The following is a 21,763-nucleotide window of genomic DNA, read 5'->3' as shown; positions in this document are numbered from 1 at the left end:
AATATTATGTTCAGGTTTCGTGACGAAAAAAATATATATATATATTTATATATATTTTTTTTTAAGTGTCTCGCGCTTGCTCGCGTGAGCTTGTTGATGACGTCAGCAGCTTGTGCTTTTGCCCCTGACTCTGTTTATTTATACTTTATTTTACCCTAAATGGTTTGAACATGGTATATGTGATGTTATTTCTTTGTTTGATAATTCTGACACTTTGTTGACGAGCAATTTTTGTCACGTTACTACTTCCCTATAGTATATATATATATCAATAGCTGGATGTCACAAAATGTTCTTCAGCTGAACACAGATAAAACAGAATTCTAATTCTATTTGGAAAAAACAGATGAAAGACTCAGGATTACCACTATTCTTGACACAAAAGGGATGAAAACTAAAGAAATGGTTAAAAATCTTGGTGTTTTCATTGACAGCGAGCTAAACTTTCACAGTCACATGAAAGCAATCACTAAAACGGCATTTTATCACCTAAAAACATTCCCAAACTAAGAGGACTTCTCATCTCATCTCATCTCATTATCTCTAGCCGCTTTATCCTGTTCTACAGGGTCGCAGGCAAGCTGGAGCCTATCCCAGCTGACTACGGGCGAAAGGCGGGGTACACCCTGGACAAGTCGCCAGGTCATCACAGGGCTGACACATAGACACAGACAACCATTCACACTCACATTCACACCTACGGTCAATTTAGAGTCACCAGTTAACCTAACCTGCATGTCTTTGGACTGTGGGGGAAACCGGAGCACCCGGAGGAAACCCACGCGGACACGGGGAGAACATGCAAACTCCACACAGAAAGGCCTTCGCCGGCCCCGGGGCTCGAACCCGGACCTTCTTGCTGTGAGGCGACAGCGCTAACCACTACACCACCGTGCCGCCCCACTAAGAGGACTTATGTCAAAAAATGATCTGGCAAAACTAATACATGCCTTCATCTCTAGTAGGGTTGATTACTGCAATGGCCTTTTCAGAGGCCTGCCAAAAAAGACCATCAAACGACTTCAGCTGGTTCAAAATGCAGCGGCGAGGGTTCTCACACGAACAAAAAGAACAGAGCACATTACTCCAATTCTAATGGCCCTTTTCCACTACCCTTTTTCAGCTCACTTCAGCCCGACACGGCTCGCGTTTCGACTACCAAAAACCAGCACGACTCAGCTCGCTTCAGCCCTGCTTAGCCCCTAAAACTCGCACGGTTTTGGAGTGGGGCTGAAGCGAGCCAAAGCGAGCCGAGTGAGGCTGGGGGCGTGAGCAGACACTCCCCTGTGCACTGATTGGTGAGGAGGAGTGTCCTCACATGCCCACACACGCCCCGCGAGCGCGCTGGGATCTGTAAACACCGCAAACCCGGAAGGAGAAGAATTACGAATTACGAGAATTTCTGAAGCCTTATGTGCCTCGCCTCATCTATACGCTCTTGCCAGTATCTGTCCGCGTTGTCGGTGACAACAAGCCACAGCACCAAGACCAGCAACACTAACGACTCCATGTCCTCCATGTTTATTGTTTACTATTCGGGTCGTGAGACTACCGCTTAAAAGCTCACTGATGTCACTGTTTGCGCTGCTTAACGACATCACCTGACGTCCACCCACTTTCGCTAACTCCACCCAATGTGTCCACCCACTTCTAGCCAGCACGGTTCAGCGCGGTTGTAGTCGAAATGCAACTCCAACAGCCCCGCTCAGCTCGACTCAGCACGGCACGGCTCAGCCCGACTCAGCCACGTTTGTAGTGGAAAAGCGGCATAAGGTCCCTTCACTGGCTTATTCCAGTAAGCTACAGAATTGACTTTAAAGCATTGCTGCTGGTGTACAAATCTCTAAATGGTACAGGGCCCAATTACCTCTTTGATATGTTGCAGCGGCCTAACCCAATCAGATCTACCAGATCGAAACAGAAAAATTTACTATTAAAACCAGTTGTTAAAACAAAGTATGGTGAAGCAGCTTTTAGCTACTATGCAGTACAGCTATGGAACCAACTCCCAGAGGACATTAAAAATGCTCCTGCTGTTGGCAGCTTCAAATCTAGGTTAAAGACCAGGCTGTTTTCAGATGCTTTCTGTTAAATAATTAATATTGTCTTCTTTACATTTTTTATAATCTTTACTTTCTCTGCATGTTTTAACTTTACTTTAACTTTAACTTTATTCTATTTTATTCTTTATACTATTCTGCTGGTTTCTTTTTTCTCCTCCTATTTGAACTACTACTTCATTGTATTATTTTATTTCTACTATTGTTTAATTCTTATTATTTTTCTTTTAATTAATTGTTTTAGAATAAAAATAAAATTATTTTATGTAATTTTATTTCTCTATTGTTTACTGTTTTTGTTTTTACTTCTGTAAAGCACATTGAACTGCCATTGTGTATGAAATGTGCTATATAAATAAACTTGCCTTGCCTTGCCTTTACCCTTTCGTCAATTTAACACAGTAATCCCTCAAGGATTAGCTCTTCTTATTAAAAGTCACTTGTCATATCATTTACCTATTAATACTCCTTCTCCTTCTTCAGAAATTGTATTGAACGGCATTAATATATTTGATTAAAAAAAATGTGACAATAAACATGTGCGTCAGTCTCTTCAACTCAGGAACAAAATTTCTCCTAGAGGGAAATTCTTTTGGAACTCTTTAGTTCATAATATCAACTGGAAGAAGGCTTGGCTGCTACCTCACAAATATTGTATCACTAATAAAATAAAAGAAATTCATTTTAAGATTCTTCACAAGATTTACCCTACAAATGTAAATATTTCCAAATACACTGACATAAATTTGAATTGTTCTTTTTGTGATAAAGAAAGTGAAACACTTGTACATTTATTTTTTGACTGTAATATGGTAAAACAATTTCTAACAGACCTTAGTTTCTATCTTTTTGCGCAGCAGGGTCATTATGTTTTCACTCTTAAAGATATTTTCTTCTACTATGAAAACTCAACTGATTTTTTGTTTGAATTTTTAGTTAATTTTTATATTTTACAGGCTAAGTTTTTCATTCATAAACAGAAATGGCAAAAGAATCAGCCTCTCTTTAATATTTTTATTCTAGAAATGACGTCTCTTCTCAACTCTTAAGTTTGTACGTAATAAGAAAAATACAAGACTTCTGAACGTTCTCTAATATATATTCCTCTTTTTTCCTTTTAGTTGATTAATGTAATTTACGGCGGCACGGTGGTGTAGTGGTTAGCACTGTCGCCTCACAGCAAGAAGGTCCAGGTTCGAGCCCCGTGGCTGGCGAGGGCCTTTCTGTGTGGAGTTTGCATGTTCTCCCCGTGTCCGCGTGGGTTTCCTCCGGGTGCTCCGGTTTCCCCCACAGTCCAAAGACATGCAGGTTAGGTTAACTGGTGACTCTAAATTGACCGTAGGTGTGAATGTGAGTGTGAATGGTTGTCTGTGTCTATGTGTCAGCCCTGTGATGACCTGGCGACTTGTCCAGGGTGTACCCCGCCTTTCGCCCATAGTCAGCTGGGATAGGCTCCAGCTCGCCTGCAACCCTGTAGAAGGATAAAGTGGCTAGAGATAATGAGATGTAATTTACTTTGTCTTTATGTACTTGTTTTAGTCATTTGTTCTTGTTTTACCTTATTGTCACATCAATGTCATTGTTGTTGTTTTATTGCAATAATAAAAAAAGTAAAAAAAAAAACTATTTATTTAGAAGTAAATACACTTAATTTTATATATATACTCAACAAAAATAAAAACTTTACACTCATTTCAAAGTCAATAATTTGAACATTTTGGAAAATAGGTTTGAAATAACGATTGTATTCAATTATCTTGTCATTAAAGATGCTATAGCATACAGATCATGTTTGTCATGGAATCGGTTCCACCAGAAATGCGACGACAATGTCCATGATCAAAAACTGAGAGTCACAACTTAATGAAATCATGTCAATATCGGGTGTGTCCTCCATGGGCGTTCACAACTGCGATACAACGTCTCCTCATGGATTGGATGATGCGTCTGAACACAGCTTGGGGAATGCGCCGCCATATTTGTACCAACATGGCACCAAGCTCCTGCAAGTTCTGTGGAGGGTTCCTTACGGTCAGCTGTGGTGGAAGTTTGATGGAGACGTGTCTGGAGATTATGGATGGTCTGTCGACTGCATCCCATAACCCTCGCAACGTCAGTGACGGATGTTCCCGTATTCAGCATGCCAATGGCACGTTCACGCTGAATGTTTGACAGTCGTGGCATTGCAAATTAACAAATAATTAACCATAAAACCTTGTTTTTCTGAGATGACCCTCTACTCTGCTACCGTGAGATCAATTGCATGTGTATCAATAGGTCACGTCACTTGTGTCACGTGGAAACGTGATTTTAGCGTGCAGTGCTCTTGCATGTGCTACGTAGGCCCGACCAGTAGAATGAATGTGTGATGTAATGTCCTTGACAATGCATTTAACCATAATCACAACAAGAACTCTTTCAAGAAAAGTTTCTAAACACTATTTGAAAAATAATGAGTGTCAAGTTTTTATTTTTGCTGAGTATATATATACACACACACACACTACCGTTCAAAAGTTTGGGGTCACCCAGACAATTTTGTGTTTTCCATGAAAAGTCACACTTTTATTTACCACCATAAGTTGTAAAACAAATAGAAAATATAGTCGAGACATTTTTCTGGCCATTTTGAGCATTTAATCGACCCCACAAATGTGATGCTCCAGAAACTCAATCTGCTCAAAGGAAGGTCAGTTTTATAGCTTCTCTAAAGAGCTCAACTGTTTTCAGCTGTGCTAACATGATTGTACAAGGGTTTTCTAATCATCCATTAGCCTTCTGAGGCAATGAGCAAACACATTGTACCATTAGAACACTGGAGTGATCTCATCTCATTATCTCTAGCCGCTTTATCCTTCTACAGGGTCACAGGCAAGCTGGAGCCTATCCCAGCTGACTACGGGCGAAAGGCGGGGTACACCCTGGACAAGTCGCCAGGTCATCACAGGGCTGACACATAGACACAGACAACCATTCGCACTCACATTCACACCTACGGTCAATTTAGAGTCACCAGTTAACCTAACCTGCATGTCTTTGGACTGTGGGGGAAACCGGAGCACCCGGAGGAAACCCACGCGGACACGGGGAGAACATGCAAACTCCACACAGAAAGGCCCTTGCCGGCCCCGGGGCTCGAACCCGGACCTTCTTGCTGTGAGGCGACAGCGTTAACCACTACACCACCGTGCCGCCGAGATCACAAACATGATACAATAATAAAGTCATTCCAAAGTGCAACTTCTTGGCCTTCAGAAACACTAAAATAAATGAAGAAAATACATTGTGATAGTCAGCAAATGTTACTTTTATAGACCAAGCACAGGGAAAAAAATATGGAATCACTCACTTCTGAAGAAAAAAATATGGAATCACTCACTTCTGAAGAAAAAAATATGGAATCACTCACTTCTGAAGAAAAAAATATGGAATCACTCAATTTTCAGGTAGAAAATAAGGACTCACCCAGTCAATTTCCTTTCCCTAAATTGACACCTGCCTCAGATTAGATCTGCTCGTTAGTCTGCAGTTAGAAACAGCGCAGTTATCACACCTTGGAGCAGGGGCGTGTTTAGCCTATTTTTGGGGGTGCTCAAGCACCCCCAAAAACGAGCTCAGCACCCCCTAGCTCAGCACCCTCAAAAACACTGCTTTTGGATGTAATTTTCAGAAATAAGTGCCCTTGCGTACTGCGCAATGAATGTGGGCGTGTGTGTGTTCTTGAATTCACCTGTTAGGTGATAGTTGTATGAGCAGTAAAATCCCTCTCCTCCTTGCGTCCCCTCTGATTGGGTTGCCTGTCCGCGCGAGTGCTTGCTACGACATGGTGTTTTTTTTAACTGGATTCCACGCCGATGAGGAACTCGAAGTAGCACCTGAGTATTACTGGCATAGCGAGATGTGACGGTACGGACTGGAGTTACAATTGTTAAACATAACACAATAATATGCATAATGCAATATTGATGTTCCCTGGTCTATGAACAGAATGATAAAAACGACATTTATCATCCATATCGAGATACTTTTGTGCAGAGCTGTACAAGTGCTACGGTGCTAGACCACCGTGTGTTAGTCAATTTTATTTAATGTAACATAGCGTTTACGTTTGCTTATCATTTATATTATTTATATATATTTATATATTTATATTTATATATTTATCATAAATAACATTATAATAATTAGCAAATTAATCAAAACAGACACTGAAACGTACATGCACGAAGCAAATAATTAAACAAATGACTATCAAAAGAACACGACCAAAATATAACAAATATAACAAAAAATATAAACTAATGTAAACTAATGTAAAATCATAATAATACACACTATTATTACACAATACACAATAACACATTAATTAACAATTACCACTGTTCAAAATGAATAGCTCCAACATTACAAATGCAGTAGTAGGTCTTGTTTAGTTAAAAATATAACGTAAATATTTGTGTCAGTGGTCGTAAATGTGTAGATATCATAGTTTATTGGGTCAGCTTCTGTTAAAACATTGCATAAGTCTAGTCTTCTTGTCTAGTCTAAATGCGGAATAAACGTGGAAACACTGTCGTTCAAGCCAGGTGCCTCTGTCAGCTCTGGGGGCTAAGCACCCCCAAAGATCAGATGCTAGAATCGCCCCTGCCTTGGAGGGCTGCTGGACCAAGTGGATTGGCAAGAATCATGGCTCTAACAAGAGAGATGTCTCTTGAAACAAAAGAGAGGATTGTCAAACTTCTTAAAGAAGGTAACTCTTCACGCATGGTTGCCAAAGATGTGGGCTGTTCACAGTCAGCTGTATCTAAGATATGGACCAAGTACAAACAGCATGGGAAGGTTTTTAAAGCCAAGCGTACTGGTAGACCAAGGAAGACATCAAAGCGTCAAGACAAAAAACTTAAGGCCATATGTCTTGAAAACCGAAAAAGTACAACAAAACAAATGAAGTATAAATGGGAGGAAGCTGGAGTCAATGTACAAGTATGTGACCGAACCGTGAGAAATCGCCTAAAGGAAATGGGATTTTCATATAGGAAAGCTAAAAGAAAACCATCATTGACACCTAAACAGAAAAGAACAAGACTACAATGGGCTAAGGAGAAGCAATCATGGACTGTGGATGACTGGATAAAAGTTAACTTCAGTGATGAATCATGAATCTGCATTGGACAAGGTGATGATGCTGGAACTTTTGTTTGGTGCCGTTCCAGTGAGATTTATGAAGAGGACTGCCTGAAGAAAACATCCAAATTTCCACAATCCTTGATGATATGGGGCTGCATGTCAGGCAAAGGCACTGGGGAGATGGCTGTGGTTACTTCTTCAATAAATGCACAGGTTTACATTGACATTTTGGACAGTTTTCTTATCCCTTCAATTGAAAAGATGTTTGGGGATGATGAAATAATTTTCCAAGATGACAATGCATCGTGCCATAGAGCAAAAACTGTGAAAGCATTCCTTGGTGAAAGACACATCCAGTCAATGTCATGGCCTGCAAATAGTCCAGATCTCAACCCAATAGAAAACTTGTGGTGGAAATTGAAAAAAATGGTCCACGACAAGGCTCCGGCCTGCAAAGCTGATCTGGCAACTGCAATCAAAGAGAGTTGGCACCAGATTGATGAAGAATACTGTTTGTCACTCAAGTCCATGCCTAAGAGACTGCAAGCCGTTATAAAAGCCAGAGGTGGTGCAACTAAGTACTAGTGATGTGTTTTGAATGTTCTTTTGTCTGTTTTTCATGATTCCATATTTTTTTCCTCAGAATTGAGTGATTCCATATTTTTTTCCCTGTGCTTGGTCTATAAAAGTAACATTTACTGACTTCCACAATGCTTTTTCTTCATTTCTTTTAGTGTTTCTGAAGGCCAAGAAGGTGCACTTTGGAATGACTTTATTATTGTATCATGTTTGCGATCTGAGTTTGTTCTACAGAATAAAACGTGTGAATGAGTGCTCATTCAAGACTGGTGATTCCATACTTTTTGCCAGGGGTTGTAATCACGTGAGAAATATATATGTCTTCTGTAAGGTGTGTGTTCGCTCCCCAGTTCCTGCGGTCATACTATGCCTGCAGCACTGGCAGGTTGCGCTCATAGCTCTACACACTCCTGCACTCTTGTGGCTGCTCTCACTACGTGCCATTGCACCCGGACCAATGTTTTCTCTGAATGTTAAACTCCAACAGAGGCAGGGAGTGGCTCAGTAACAGGATAACAGGAGTGTTGGGCAATCTTTTCAGTGGAAAATAGCTGGCGTGTGCTCAAAAAGTCACTGGAAGTTTCCAGACAAATTTGTAGAATGTTTTGTATATCCATTGAATTATCATTTGCATACCAAACTGCGTTACACAAAGAAAGATTACACTAAGAAAAAAAATAATAGAATAGAGTTTTATCAGGATAGTCAGTGATATATGATAAATTATTTCTTTAAAAAAAAGTAGTAGAGTCAAGCTAACTATTTACTGTATGTACAGAACCAGTCAAAAGTTTTGACATCTAATTCAATGGTTTTTCTTTATTTTTATTCACTGAGCGCTTCTTGACATGACCGATTAGTACAGTTGTGGAATAAGGCTATTTACTGTATTTTCATTATTTACTATTTGATCTCAAACGAGGGGTGGCACGGTGGCGTAGTGGTTAGCGCTGTCGCCTCACAGCAAGAAGGTCCGGGTTCGAGCCCCGTGGCCGGCGAGGGCCTTTCTGTGTGGAGTTTGCATGTTCTCCCCGTGTCCGTGTGGGTTTCCTCCGGGTGCTCCGGTTTCCCCCACAGTCCAAAGACATGCAGGTTAGGTTAACTGGTGACTCTAAATTGACCGTAGGTGTGAATGTGAGTGTGAATGGTTGTCTATGTGTCAGCCCTGTGATGACCTGGCGACTTGTCCAGGGTGTACCCCGCCTTTCGCCCGTAGTCAGCTGGGATAGGCTCCAGCTTGCTGCGACCCTGTAGAACAGGATAAAGCGGCTAGAGATAATGAGATGAGATGAGATGAGATGAACTTTTGATGAGGCACACTTGTTAATTGAAAAGCATTCCAGGTGACTACCTCATGAAGCTGGTTAAGATAATGCCAGTAGTGTGCAAAGCGTCATCAAGATAAATGCTGGCTATTTTGAAGAATCTAAAATATGAAACATTTTTTTAACACTTTGTTTTTCCATATATGTTCCATATGTCATAGTTTTGATGTCTTCAGTATTGTTTTACAATGTAGAAAATACAAAATACAAGAAAAACTTGTGAATGAGGAGGTGTGTTCAAACTATTGACTGGTACTGTATGTACACAACACTATAATTTTTCAAGAACACAGGCAAAAAAGCAGTGGCAGTGATTAGTGAGGAAATAGACAAGAAGGAAACATCCATCCATTATCCTGTGCGGGGTTGTAGGCAAGCTGGAGCCTATCCCAGCTGACTATAGGCAAATCTGCATATGAGAACTGCTGTACGCAGATGAGACTGCATTTGTAGCAACAGATTTGGATGACAGACAGGAAATTGTTCATCACTTTGCCACAGTTGCATCCTTCTTTGGATTGAAACTCAATACCACGAAAACAGAACTCCTGTACCAACCCTCACCTGAGCCACAGGCAAGGTCAAACAACATTGTTTTGGCCAATGGAACACCTCTTAGGAGTTCTGAGAGTTTAATCTACTTAGGCAGTGCAATTACCAACACAAACTCATCAGACTTGGAGGTAGACTGCCGGATTCAAGCTGCCACCAAAACCTTCGGTGCATTACAAAAGCAACTATAGTCTTGCCATGACATCAAGAGAACCACCAAGTTGAAAGTATACAGCACCACAGTCTTACCATCTCTGCTTTATGCTACCGAATGCATGACGCTCTACTGTAAACATTTCAAGAAATTGACCAGGCTACAACTCTGACACCTGCGTCAAATCCTCAAAATAAGATGGCAGGACAAGGTCCCCGATGTAGAAGTCCTCAGGTGAGCCAATACAGTAAGCATGGAAGCCCTTATCACAGCTTCCCAACTCTGTTGGGCTGGACACATCTGGCGCATGCCTGACACGCGACTACTTAAAGCCGTTTTCTATGGAGAACTGAGCCGAGGAAAGAGGAGACAAGTAGGACAGAAACTGAGGTACAAAGATGTCTTGAAGAGGAACATGAAGAATCCCAGAATTATTGATCAGACGTGGGAAAGGTATGCCTCAGACAGAGCAACATGGCGAAGCATAGTTACCGGTAAAAGCTCAGTGTCCACAATTGAAGACAAGCGTCAAAGGGAGTATACGAGGGCTCATGAAGCCAGACATTCCATGGCAGCTCAGCCAGGCCATTCATGCCACCACTGCAGACGACTCTGTCACTCTGGTGCAGGCCTCACTGCATTTCTGTGCATCCTAATGAAGCAGTTATCATTGCTAGTGATGGACAGCCGATGATGACGATGGCAAGACTCACGAGACCTTTTTTGAAAAGGCAAGTTATATTGCAGTGAAGCCATACTGATGGAACTTTTACTAACGTCCAGATCAGCGTGAGAAGACATGAGATGCACTAGGTTTTTGCTGTCATTGTATTTTAAGCCTTCAGTTTTTACACCCTTTCGACTGCTTTAGTTGTTCTTGAAGGAGTGCAGTACATTTTTAACTTCCTCCGCAACAGGTGGTCCCTCATTAATATGTACAGGTTTGTCATTCATATAAGGGAACTTATCAGGATTCTCAAGATCAGGTGGAAATGGAATTTCCTGTGAAGCAAAATGACTTCCAAAGTGGGTTTTCAATTTCTCATTGGATATTGAACGTTTTGAAGACCTTGTTTTTTTTTTTTTTTAAAGCTATACTGAATTCCTTTAACATCTCTTGCAAGGGCAACACTATTAATGCTCCCGGCAAGTTCATGGTAGTAGAGTAGAGTGGGGGAAAAAGCCCCCCTTAAGGAAAATTCAGTTTTTCTCCAAGTTGAAATGAACCATGTGTTTAGTTTTAATCATAGTTTTGACAACAGTGACATAAACAATAATGCCACCTAAAGTTTGCCTAAAGTTAATACTTAATTTTTTTTTTTAACAAAAACAAACATGGGGTGGCACGGTGGTGTAGTGGTTAGCGCTGTTGCCTCACAGCAAGAAGGTCCTGGGTTCGAGCCCCGGGGCCGGCAAGGGCCTTTCTGTGTGGAGTTTACATGTTCTCCCCGTGTCCGTGTGGGTTTCCTCCGGGTGCTCCGGTTTCCCCCACAGTCCAAAGACATGCAGGTTAGGTTAACTGGTGACTCTAAATTGAGCGTAGGTGTGAATGTGAGTGTGAATGGTTGTCTGTGTCTATGTGTCAGCCCTGTGATGACCTGGCGACTTGTCCAGGGTGTACCCCGCCTTTCGCCCGTAGTCAGCTGGGATAGGCTCCAGCTTGCCTGCGACCCTGTAGAAGGATAAAGCGGCTAGAGATAATGAGATGAGATGAAAAACAAACATTGTGCCAAGGGGGCCTTTTACCCCCCCAGTGGGGTAAAAGGCCCCCTGAGGTGGGGCAATAGGCCCCCTCACTCAAAAAAAGCTGTTTGGACAGCAAAAGTGTTTACTTAAGCCTATAATGTGAAAGAAACAAGAAAATATCCCTGAATTAATGAATAGATGCATTATTTTATTATATTTCGCATTTTAATTTCAATTTTTTTTTAAATTTCAATTATTTTTCATATTAAGTTCAAATTACTTGCTTTACTCAACCAGGTAAGCGAGATGTTATTAAAAACTATGTATCTGCTATTCAGAAATGTATGAAATACAGTAATTATGATAAAAGGAAACGATGCCCCCTGGGGGCCATTTACCCCGCCATTAAGGGGGCGTTTTACCCCACAGACTACACTTTTACAAAAAAGGGTCTTACTTTCAAAATGTGATTCAACTTTTTATACCTAATGTAGTTTTTTTAACGTACTGACTTGTCTACTCATACCACATACACAGCTGTGATATTTTTGGACATACACTATTTACACTCTTTCACTGTTATTATATGATCATCTAGTGTCGCTGTGACTAACAGGGGAAAGAGAGCCATCCTTTCCACCCAGAGAGCATGGGCAATTTTGCTTCCTTGGTTCCTGGCCAATAAAACACTTTAATTTTGAACAAAAGTTGGAAGAAAAGTTCAGTTTTTATGAAATAACCTGTGATAATCACTGAACAAAAACCAGCACAACAATTCAAACTCAGTAAACACATACTAACTCTCTCAATTAGGGGTGCAAAGAATGCAGTAGTAAAAAGCATCGGTAGCTTGTCAGAGCGCAGGCACTTACAGATGTATGTGTAGAGGAGAGCGGGATACAAACTGTCACCAAAACCAAGAAGAGAGATTGGAATTGGAGTCAGTGAACTAGCGAGGGCCGGAAGGTGCTAGGGTAGTCATCAGGAAGGAAGACAAAGAGACATGGTTGTGGAACAAAGAAGTGCAGTAAATTATAAAAAAAGAGAAGAGGCTAGCAAAGAAGAATTGGGACGATCAGAGAGATTAGACAGAAGGTAAAAAGAGCAGCAACGAAGGCGAAAGCAGATGTATACCAGGAGTTGTACGAAAGACTGGAGACCAAAGAAGGAGAGAAATACCTGTACAGACTAGCTAGGCAGAGAAACAGGGAAGCAAGGGATGTACAGCAGGTAAGAGTGATGAAAGATGGAAATATGCTGACAAACAAAGAAGGTGGAAAGAGTACTTTGAGGATTTATTAAATGAGGAGAATCCAAGAGAGAAGAGGTCAGATTCGTTGGAGACAGCGAATCAGGAAGCAGAGTTGGTTAGTAAGGATGAGGTGAGGGCAGCCATGAAAAGAATGAAGACTGGGAAAGCAGTCGGACCAGATGGTATCCCGATTGAGGCTTGGAGATGTTTGGGTGAGATGGCTGTGGAGTTCCTAACGAGATTGTTTAATAAGATCCCAGAGAATGAGAAAATGCCAAATGAATGGAGAGTGTGCTAGTCCCAATATACAAGAATAAGGGAGATGTACAGAGCTGCAGTCCAAAGACATGCAGGTTAGGTTAACTGGTGACTCTAAATTGACCGTAGGTGTGAGTGTGAATGGTTGTCTGTGTCAGCCCTGTGATGACCTGGCGACTTGTCCAGGGTGTACCCCGCCTTTCGCCTTTTAGTCAGCTGGGATAGGATAGTAGAACAGGATAAGGCGGCTACAGATAATGAGACGAGATGAGATGTTCTCTGGTCTGTGGAGGCACATCACTACATTTGGTGGAAACTCAATACAGCCCATCACTCTAAGAACACCCGCATTGTTTAATAAGATCCTAGAGAATGAGAAAATGCCAAATGAATGGAGAGTGCGCTAGTCCCAATATACAAGAATAAGGGAGATGTACAGAGATGCAGTAATTATAGAGGAATAAAATTGATGAGCCACACCATGAAGCTATGGGAAAGGGTATTGGAGGCAAGACTGCTACCTCTCTTCTCAATCTGTGAACAGCAGTACGGGTTTATGCCAAGGAAGAGCACGTCGGATGCAATTTTTGCTTTAAGAATGTTAATGGAGAAGTACAGGGAAGGCCAGAGAAAGCTACATTGTGTTTGCAGACCTGGAGAAGGCATACGATAGAGTGCCGAGAGAGGAGTTATGGTATTGTATGAGAAAGAGTGGAGTGAATGAGAAGTATATTAGAGTGGTGCAAGACATGTTTGAGAACAGTGAAACAGCAGTGAGGTGTGCAGTTGGAACGACTGAATGGTTCAAGGTGAAGGTGGGACTCCATCAAGGATCTGCTTTGAGTCCTTTCTTTTTTGCCATAGTGATGGATAGCTTGACGGACGAAGTGAGGTAAGAGTCACCATGGAACATGATGTTTGCAGAGGATATTGTGATGTGGTGAAAGTAGAAAGGAGGTTGAGCTGGGTTTGGAGAGATGAAGGTATGCATTGGAATGAAGAGGAATGAAGGTGAGCAGTAGCAAAACAATACACATGCATCACTGAGAATGGGGATGAGAGTGTAGTGAAGATGCAAGGAGTAGACATAAAGAAAGTTGGTGAATTCAAGTACCTGGGGTCAACTGTGCAGGAAAATGGGGGCTGCGATAGTGAGGTGAGAGAGAGTGCAGGCAGGGTGGTGCAGTTGGAGAAGGATTTCAGGAGTCATTTGTGATAGGAAAGTCCCAGCAAAAGTGAAAGGTAAGATGTATAAAGACAGTAGTGAGACCAGCTGTGATGTATGGATTGGAGACAGTACCCTTAACGAAGAGGCAGGAGGCAAAGTTGGAGGTGGCAGAGTTGAGGACGTTAAGGTTTGCAATGGGAGTGACAAGGTTGGACAGGGTAAGGAACGAGCACATCAGAGGGACAGCACATGTGGAGAGCTTGGGAATTAAGCAAAGAGAGATGAGACTGAGATAGTCTGGGCACATCCTGAGAAGAGATGCAGAGCATGTTGGAAGGAGAATGTTGAGGATGGCGGTACCAGGCACACAAACAAGGAATGCCAAAGAGGAGATACATGGATATAGTGAGAGAGGACATGAAAGTGGCAGGTGTGGTAGAGAAGGATGCGGAAGACAGGGAGCAATGGAGACGAAAGATCCGCTGTGGCGACCCCTAATCGGGAGCAGCCAAAAGAAGAACTAGCGAGGGCCATGCAATCAGTGAACAACGTAGTAGAGAAGGATTAGAAAGAGTGAAAACGTGAGAGAAATAGCAAAGGGTCAGAAATACAAAATGGCAGTCAGAAAAGATCTAAGGCTTGGTATGAACTGGATAGCAGAACAATACTTTGCACTGGTGTGTGTGAAGGAAGCTTAAATAGAGAGATAGGTAATTAGGGAAACGAGTGAGAGCTGAGTTCAATAGGCTGGAGACAGAGGGCACTGTGGTTCTTGGGAATTGTCGTTCAAAGTGTCTGTGTTTGTAGTTTGTTCGTTTTTAACAGGTTTACTGACAGAACCCCCCGAGGAGCTACCTCTGCAAGCTACATTCTTCCTGGGATGACCTCTCGGTGCTGGTTTGTTAGGATATTGGGCATGAAATTCTTGTTTGAGAAGTGGGTCAAGAATGTCCTTAGCCATAACCCAACTTTGTTCCTCGGATCCATACTTACCCCTTCTGCACTGACGATATAGCCAAGGAAGGAGATTTGGCTTTGATGGAACTCACATTTCTCTGCTTTAACAGAGATGATTCTCCAGTAGATGCTTGAGAACTGCTCTGACATGTTCCTGGTGTCTTTTTTCATCTGGGGAGTATATCTGGATATCATCAATGTAAGCAATGGCATATCTACCTAGCATGTCCCATAGCACATCATTTATTAGGCACTGGAACATGCTGGGCACCAAAGAAAGGCCATATGGCATTACCCGGTATTCAAAATGGCCAGCAGTAGTACTGAAGGCCGTCTTCCATTCATCACCTTTCTTTATTCTGATCAGGTTATATGCACTGCGAAGGTCAAGTTTAGAAAAGATCCTAGCAGATCCGAGTTGCTCCAAAGCTGCCAGAACAAGGGGAAGAGGATAAGGATATTTAATGGAAGCCTGGTTTGGACCTCTGTAATCAATGCAAGGTCTTAGTCCACCTCCTTGTTTCTCCACAAAAAAGAAATTGGCAGATGCGGGAGACTTGGAAGGACGGCTATATCCCTGCTTGAGGGCCTCCTGAATATACTCCTCCATGGCAGTGTGTTCCTTCTGGGATGGGGATAAATACAACCACGTGGCAGTGACATACCTGGTAATAGGTCGATTGCAGAGTCATAAGGCTGGTGTGGTGGTAACCCACAGGCCTTCCCCTGACTACAGACCTCTGAAAGGTCCCTATAACAGTCTGGAACATTGTCCATGGAGTCTGGTTGTGGACTCTCCACTGAGGTGGAAGATACATTGACCTGGGGTCGAGACAACTCTGAAAGCAAGTGGGTGACCATTGAAGAATTTCCTTACTTTGCCACAAGATCAAAGGGTCATGCAGCTGTCGCCAGGGATACCCTAGAATAATACCATGATCCATGGCTGTGGTCACATACAGGAAAATGAGGTCTTTGTGCAATGCTCCTACTTGGATATGAACTGGGATGGTACGTGTGGTGACGAGACCGTCTCCTATGGGTCCTCCATCGATGGTCCTAATGCAGATTGCACTGTGCAGAGGGGTGGTATGCAGGTTGAGCCTCTGAACAATCGTACTGGTGATAAAGTTCCCCTCTGCCCCGAATCAACAAAAGCAGAAAGGACATATATGGAGGACACCAACTTTAATAAAACTGGAACCTTAAAATGATCGAGTTTAACTTTCTCACTGGACTCAAAGGTCTTGCCGGGGTCTCTGTAGGAGCTACACGGGGTGGACGGCTGGGACAGCATCTGATGCCATGCTCGTAGCTCCCACAGTAGCAGCACAAACCCTCCCTACGTCGTCTCGCACGCTCGGTGCAGGTTAACCTGGTGTATGACACCTCCATGGGTGAGCTGTCTTCGGAAGGTTGACCAGGCTTGGCACTTCCTTGGATAGAGGGTGTGTGTCAACAGATGGTTGAGATGAACAGCTAAGTCGATGAGGGAGTCCAGTGTGAGGTTCTCATCTCTACAGGCCAGCTCACTAATGATCTCAGGGCGCAGACCTTGGTGAAAAACTGCCTTCAGGGCAGGATCGTTCCATCCACTGGCAGCCGCTAATGTCCTAAAGTCCAGGGCATACTCAGCCACACTTCTAGAACCTTGAGAGCTGGCAAGTAGACTTTCACCGACCTCAATCCCTTCCGGTTCATGGTCAAACACTCTTGAATAGGGTGAGGAACTGCTTGTATGATGTGGTCTGCCCACCACCCTTGTCCCAAATGGGAGTCGCCCATCGGCGTGCTTTGCCAGTGAGAAAGGATAGGAACTTAGCGATCTTGTGCTTGTCAGACAGATTAGGCATGGTAGCAAAATACATGGAACATTCTCATCTCATCTCATCTCTAGCCGCTTTATCCTGTCCTACAGGGTCGCAGGCAAGCTGGAGCCTATCCCAGCTGACTACGGGCGAAAGGCGGGGTACACCCTGGACAAGTCGCCAGGTCATCACAGGGCTGACACATAGACACAGACAACCATTCACACTCACATTCACACCTACGGTCAATTTAGAGTCACCAGTTAACCTAACCTGCATGTCTTTGGACTGTGGGGGAAACCGGAGCACCCGGAGGAAACCCACGCGGACACGGGGAGAACATGCAAACTCCACACAGAAAGGCCCTCGCCGGCCACGGGGCTCGAACCCGGACCTTCTTGCTGTGAGGCGACAGTGCTAACCACTACACCACCGTGCCGCCCATACATGGAACATTGAAGAAGAAAACCTTTACATGCGATGGCATCTCCGACAAACTTCTCTGGCATGGAGAGCTGCAGCGCTGGGCTAGGTGGAGACTCAGGGTATGCTAGGAGCAGGGGCACCCCCATGTGGTCGCTAGGGGTGGCTGCAGCCACCCCCAGATTACTCTGAGCCACCCTTTTAGCCACCACAAGGAGGCGCATTGGATTTCTGTAGAGCTAGGAAATATATTTTAAATCACAACACTAAGTTAATGATGTGAAAAGGTTTTTTAACACAAAAGATAGGCTGCCTGCCATAATGTGCTTACTGAAACAAATCTCTGAAGAGAGAAATGGGGATAGGTCCATTGATGCAAGAGGTCTTCTAGCACAAATAGATGTCAGGTTCATTGCCCTCCTCCTCACACTGACTCGTGTTTTTGGTGATATTAAGACACTTTCAGATGCTTTACAGTCACCACAATTGAATTTGCGAGTAGCAGTTACCCTTGTGGATTCAGTTGTTAATGCACTGAACAGTTACAGAGAAGGCCCTGTGTTTGATGAAATTTGAACCAATGTCATGACTCTTGCAGATGAATGTAGAGTCAATGCTGCAACAACAGGGCGCCAAGTAAAACCAAGCTCTAGGCTAGAGGGGCATTACTTATCCTTGCCAATTGCTCAGAGACAGGTCAACATGGATAAACAGTCTTTTAGGACAGGCTCATTCCTTCCAATTCTTGACATGCTTATCTCAGAAATCAATAGAAGGTTCTGTAAGGAGAATTGTGCAATTATGGAAGGGATACATGCTTTAAATCCCGCCAATCCCACATTTTGTGACAAGAATCTAATTTTGCCTTTGGCCTTACACTACAAATTCTGTCATGAATAATAACCTAAATATATTATAAGTTAATATAATTAAAGTGTGATTGCAATAATAGTGTTTAAATATATAAATATAAATAAAGTATATCAATAAATAGTTTTTTATTTATTTATATATTTTTTTGGTCGGTTATGCCACCCCAAGGATTTGCCTAGCCCCCACTAGCCACCCTCAGAATTTTTTTCTGCTGGCGCCACTGGCTAGGAGGGCCTGCAATATCACAGTTGCGAGTTGTGTCATCCGAGTATTGAGGTCGGGGAGCATCTGTTGATGTTCTCCTAGCAAACGCCCCTGTGCGTTCAAAGCAGTCTGTTTTGCATCCTCCGCTATGTTCATGCTAAGTGAAGTATCCTGTCAGAGTGCAGGCACTTACAGATGTATGTGCAGAGGAGAGCAGAATACAAACTGTCACCAAAGCCAAGACAAGAGACTGGAATCAGAGTCAGTGAACTAGCGAGGGTAGAGCGATTGGCGAACATCATAGTAGAAGGAAGACAAAGAGTAAAACCGTGAGAGAAATAGCAAAGGGTCAGAAATACAAGCTGCAGTCAGAAAAGATAAAAGGCTTGTTATGAACTGGATGTGTAGTTCCTCTTTAATGCCTATTTGTCTTTAGATCCTAATCTTCCCATCACTAAACAAATATTATATCTAAATATGACACCTCGGGCGGCACGGTGGTGTAGTGGTTAGCGCTGTCGCCTCACAGCAAGAAGGTCCGGGTTCGAGCCCCGTGGCCGGCGAGGGCCTTTCTGTGCAGAGTTTGCATGTTCTCCCCGTGTCCGCGTGGGTTTCCTCCGGGTGCTCCGGTTTCCCCCACAGTCCAAAGACATGCAGGTTAGGTTAACTGGTGACTCTAAATTGACCGTAGGTGTGAATGTGAGTGTGAATGGTTGTCTGTGTCTATGTGTCAGCCCTGGAATGACCTGGCGACTTGTCCAGGGTGTACCCCGCCTTTCGCCCGTAGTCAGCTGGGATAGGCTCCAGCTTGCCTGCGACCCTGTAGAAGGATAAAGCGGCTAGAGATAATGAGATGAGATGAATGAATATGACACCTCATACACTGACGTAAGGTAGAACTCCAGATATAGTAAATGACTTACAGTAAATAATACCAACAAAGAGAAGCATAAGCTCAATGATATGGTGAATTTGTCTGTAAGGAGATGTTTATTTAATATCTATGGAAGGAATCTCAAGTATCAGTACATTTTAAAAATCAGTAAGTTTCCCGACACAGCAGGAGTTAGTTCACTTTATTACAGTGGTATGCAAAAGTTTGGGCACCTCTGGTCAAAATTGCTGTTACTGTGAACAGTTAAGCAAGTTGAAGATGAAATGATCTCCAAAAGGCATAAAGTTAAAGACGACTCATTCCCTTTATATTTTAAGCAAAAACAATTTTTTATTTTCATCTTTTACATTTTCAAAATGACAAAAAAGGAAAAGGGCCCAAAGCAAAAGTTTGGGCACCCTGCATGGTTAGTACCTAGTAACACCCCCTTTGGCAAGTATCACAGCTTAGAAACACTTTTTGTAGCCGGCTAATAATCTTTCAGTTCTTATCTGGGGGATTTTCACACACTCGTCCTTGCAAAAGGCTTCCAGTTCTACAAGTTTCTTGGGCTGTCTTGCATGCACTGCTCTTTTGAGATCTATCCACAGATTTTCAATGATGTTTAGGTCAGGGGACTGTGAGGGCCCGGGCAAAACCTTCAGCTTGTGCCTCTTGAGGTATTCTATTATAGATTTTTGAGGTGTGTTTTGGATCATCGTCTTATTGTAGGACCCGTCCTCTTTTTAACTTCAACTTTTTTACAGATGGTGTGATGTCTGCTTCCCTGCTGGCATTTATTCGAATCCATACTTCCCTCAACCAGTGAAATGTGCCCTGTGCCAATGGCTGCAACATAACCCCAAAGCATGATCGATCCACACCCATGCTTCAGAGTTGGAGAGGTGTTCTTTTCCTGGAATTTGGCATCCTTTTTTCTCCAAACATACCCTTGGACATTGTGGCCAAAAAGTTCTATTTGATTTCATCAGTCCACAGGACTTGTTTCCAAAATGCATCAGGCTTATTTAGATGTTCATTTGCAAACTTCAGACGCTGAATTTTGTGGCTAGGACGCAGGAGCGGTTTTCTTCTGATGACTCTCCCATGAAGGTCATATTTGTTCAGGTGTTGCTGCATAGTAGAACAGTGCACCACCACTTCAGGGTCTGCTAAATCTTTCTGAAGGTCTTTTGCAGTCAAACAGGGTTTTTTTTATTTGCCTTTCTAGCAATCCAACGAGCAGTTCTTTCAGAAAGTTTTCTTCATCTTCCAGACCTCACCTTGATCTCCACTGTTTCTGTTAACTGCCATTTCTTAATAACATTACAATCTGAGGAAACAGCTACCTGAAAACACTTTACTATGTTCTTGTAGCCTTCTCCTGCTTTGAGAGCATCAATTATTTTATTATTCAGAATGCGAGGGAGTTGCTTAGAGGAGCCCATGACTGTTGATTTTAGGGACAAGTCTGAGGAGTCAGAGAATTTATACAGCTTTGAATTCTGCATCATCTGACCTTTCCTAACAAAGAATTTGAACAAGCCACAGCTCAATAAGCTAATTAAGGTCTGGAACCTTGGTAAAAGTTACCTGAGAACTCAAACGTATTGGGGTGCCCAAACTTTCGCGTGGTGTTCCTTTTCTTTTTTCATTCTCCAATTGTACAAAACAAAAATAATACACAAATCTTGCAGAAAACACTGAAAAGAAATGTGTCGTCTTTACCTTTATGCCTTTTGGTGATCAGTTCATCTTCTGCTCACTTAACTATTCACAGTAACAGACATTTTCAGTAAGGGTGCCTAAACTTTTGCATGCCACTGTATTTGTGTTATAACAGCTATAAACAGTCATTCCCTCACCTGCTTTTTTTCTCTCTCTTGAAGTTAACGAGTCAAAAAAACCCCAAAACCACCATATATTTTCATGCTGCAGAGAAGCTGTAGGCCGTGGCCCCTTGGCATGAAATGTGGCTAGAAATCAACTTTCGTGACCAAACCAAGTAGACTACTTGAACTTAAGTTTTTCTAGGCTATTCCAACCTGTAGAATCCGAATCTGGTTGTTGTCATGCCGTAATCTTGCACATTATAGAGCTACAACCCCGATTCCAAAAAAGTTGGGACAAAGTACAAATTGTAAATAAAAACAGAATGCAATAATTTACAAATCTCAAAAACTGATATTGTATTCACAATAGAACATAGACAACATATCAAATGTCGAAAGTGAGACATTTTGAAATTTCATGCCAAATATTGGCTCATTTGAAATTTCATGACAGCAACACATCTCAAAAAAGTTGGGACAGGGGCAATAAGAGGCTGGAAAAGTTAAAGGTACAAAAAAGGAACAGCTGGAGGACCAAATTGCAACTCATTAGGTCAATTGGCAATAGGTCATTAACATGACTGGGTATAAAAAGAGCATCTTGGAGTGGCAGCGGCTCTCAGAAGTAAAG

This window comes from Neoarius graeffei, chromosome 23, assembly GCF_027579695.1.
Source record: "Neoarius graeffei isolate fNeoGra1 chromosome 23, fNeoGra1.pri, whole genome shotgun sequence".
NCBI lineage: Eukaryota > Metazoa > Chordata > Actinopteri > Siluriformes > Ariidae > Neoarius > Neoarius graeffei.
The sequence above is the reverse complement of the archived record's forward strand: the minus strand, read 5'-3'. Positions refer to the sequence as shown.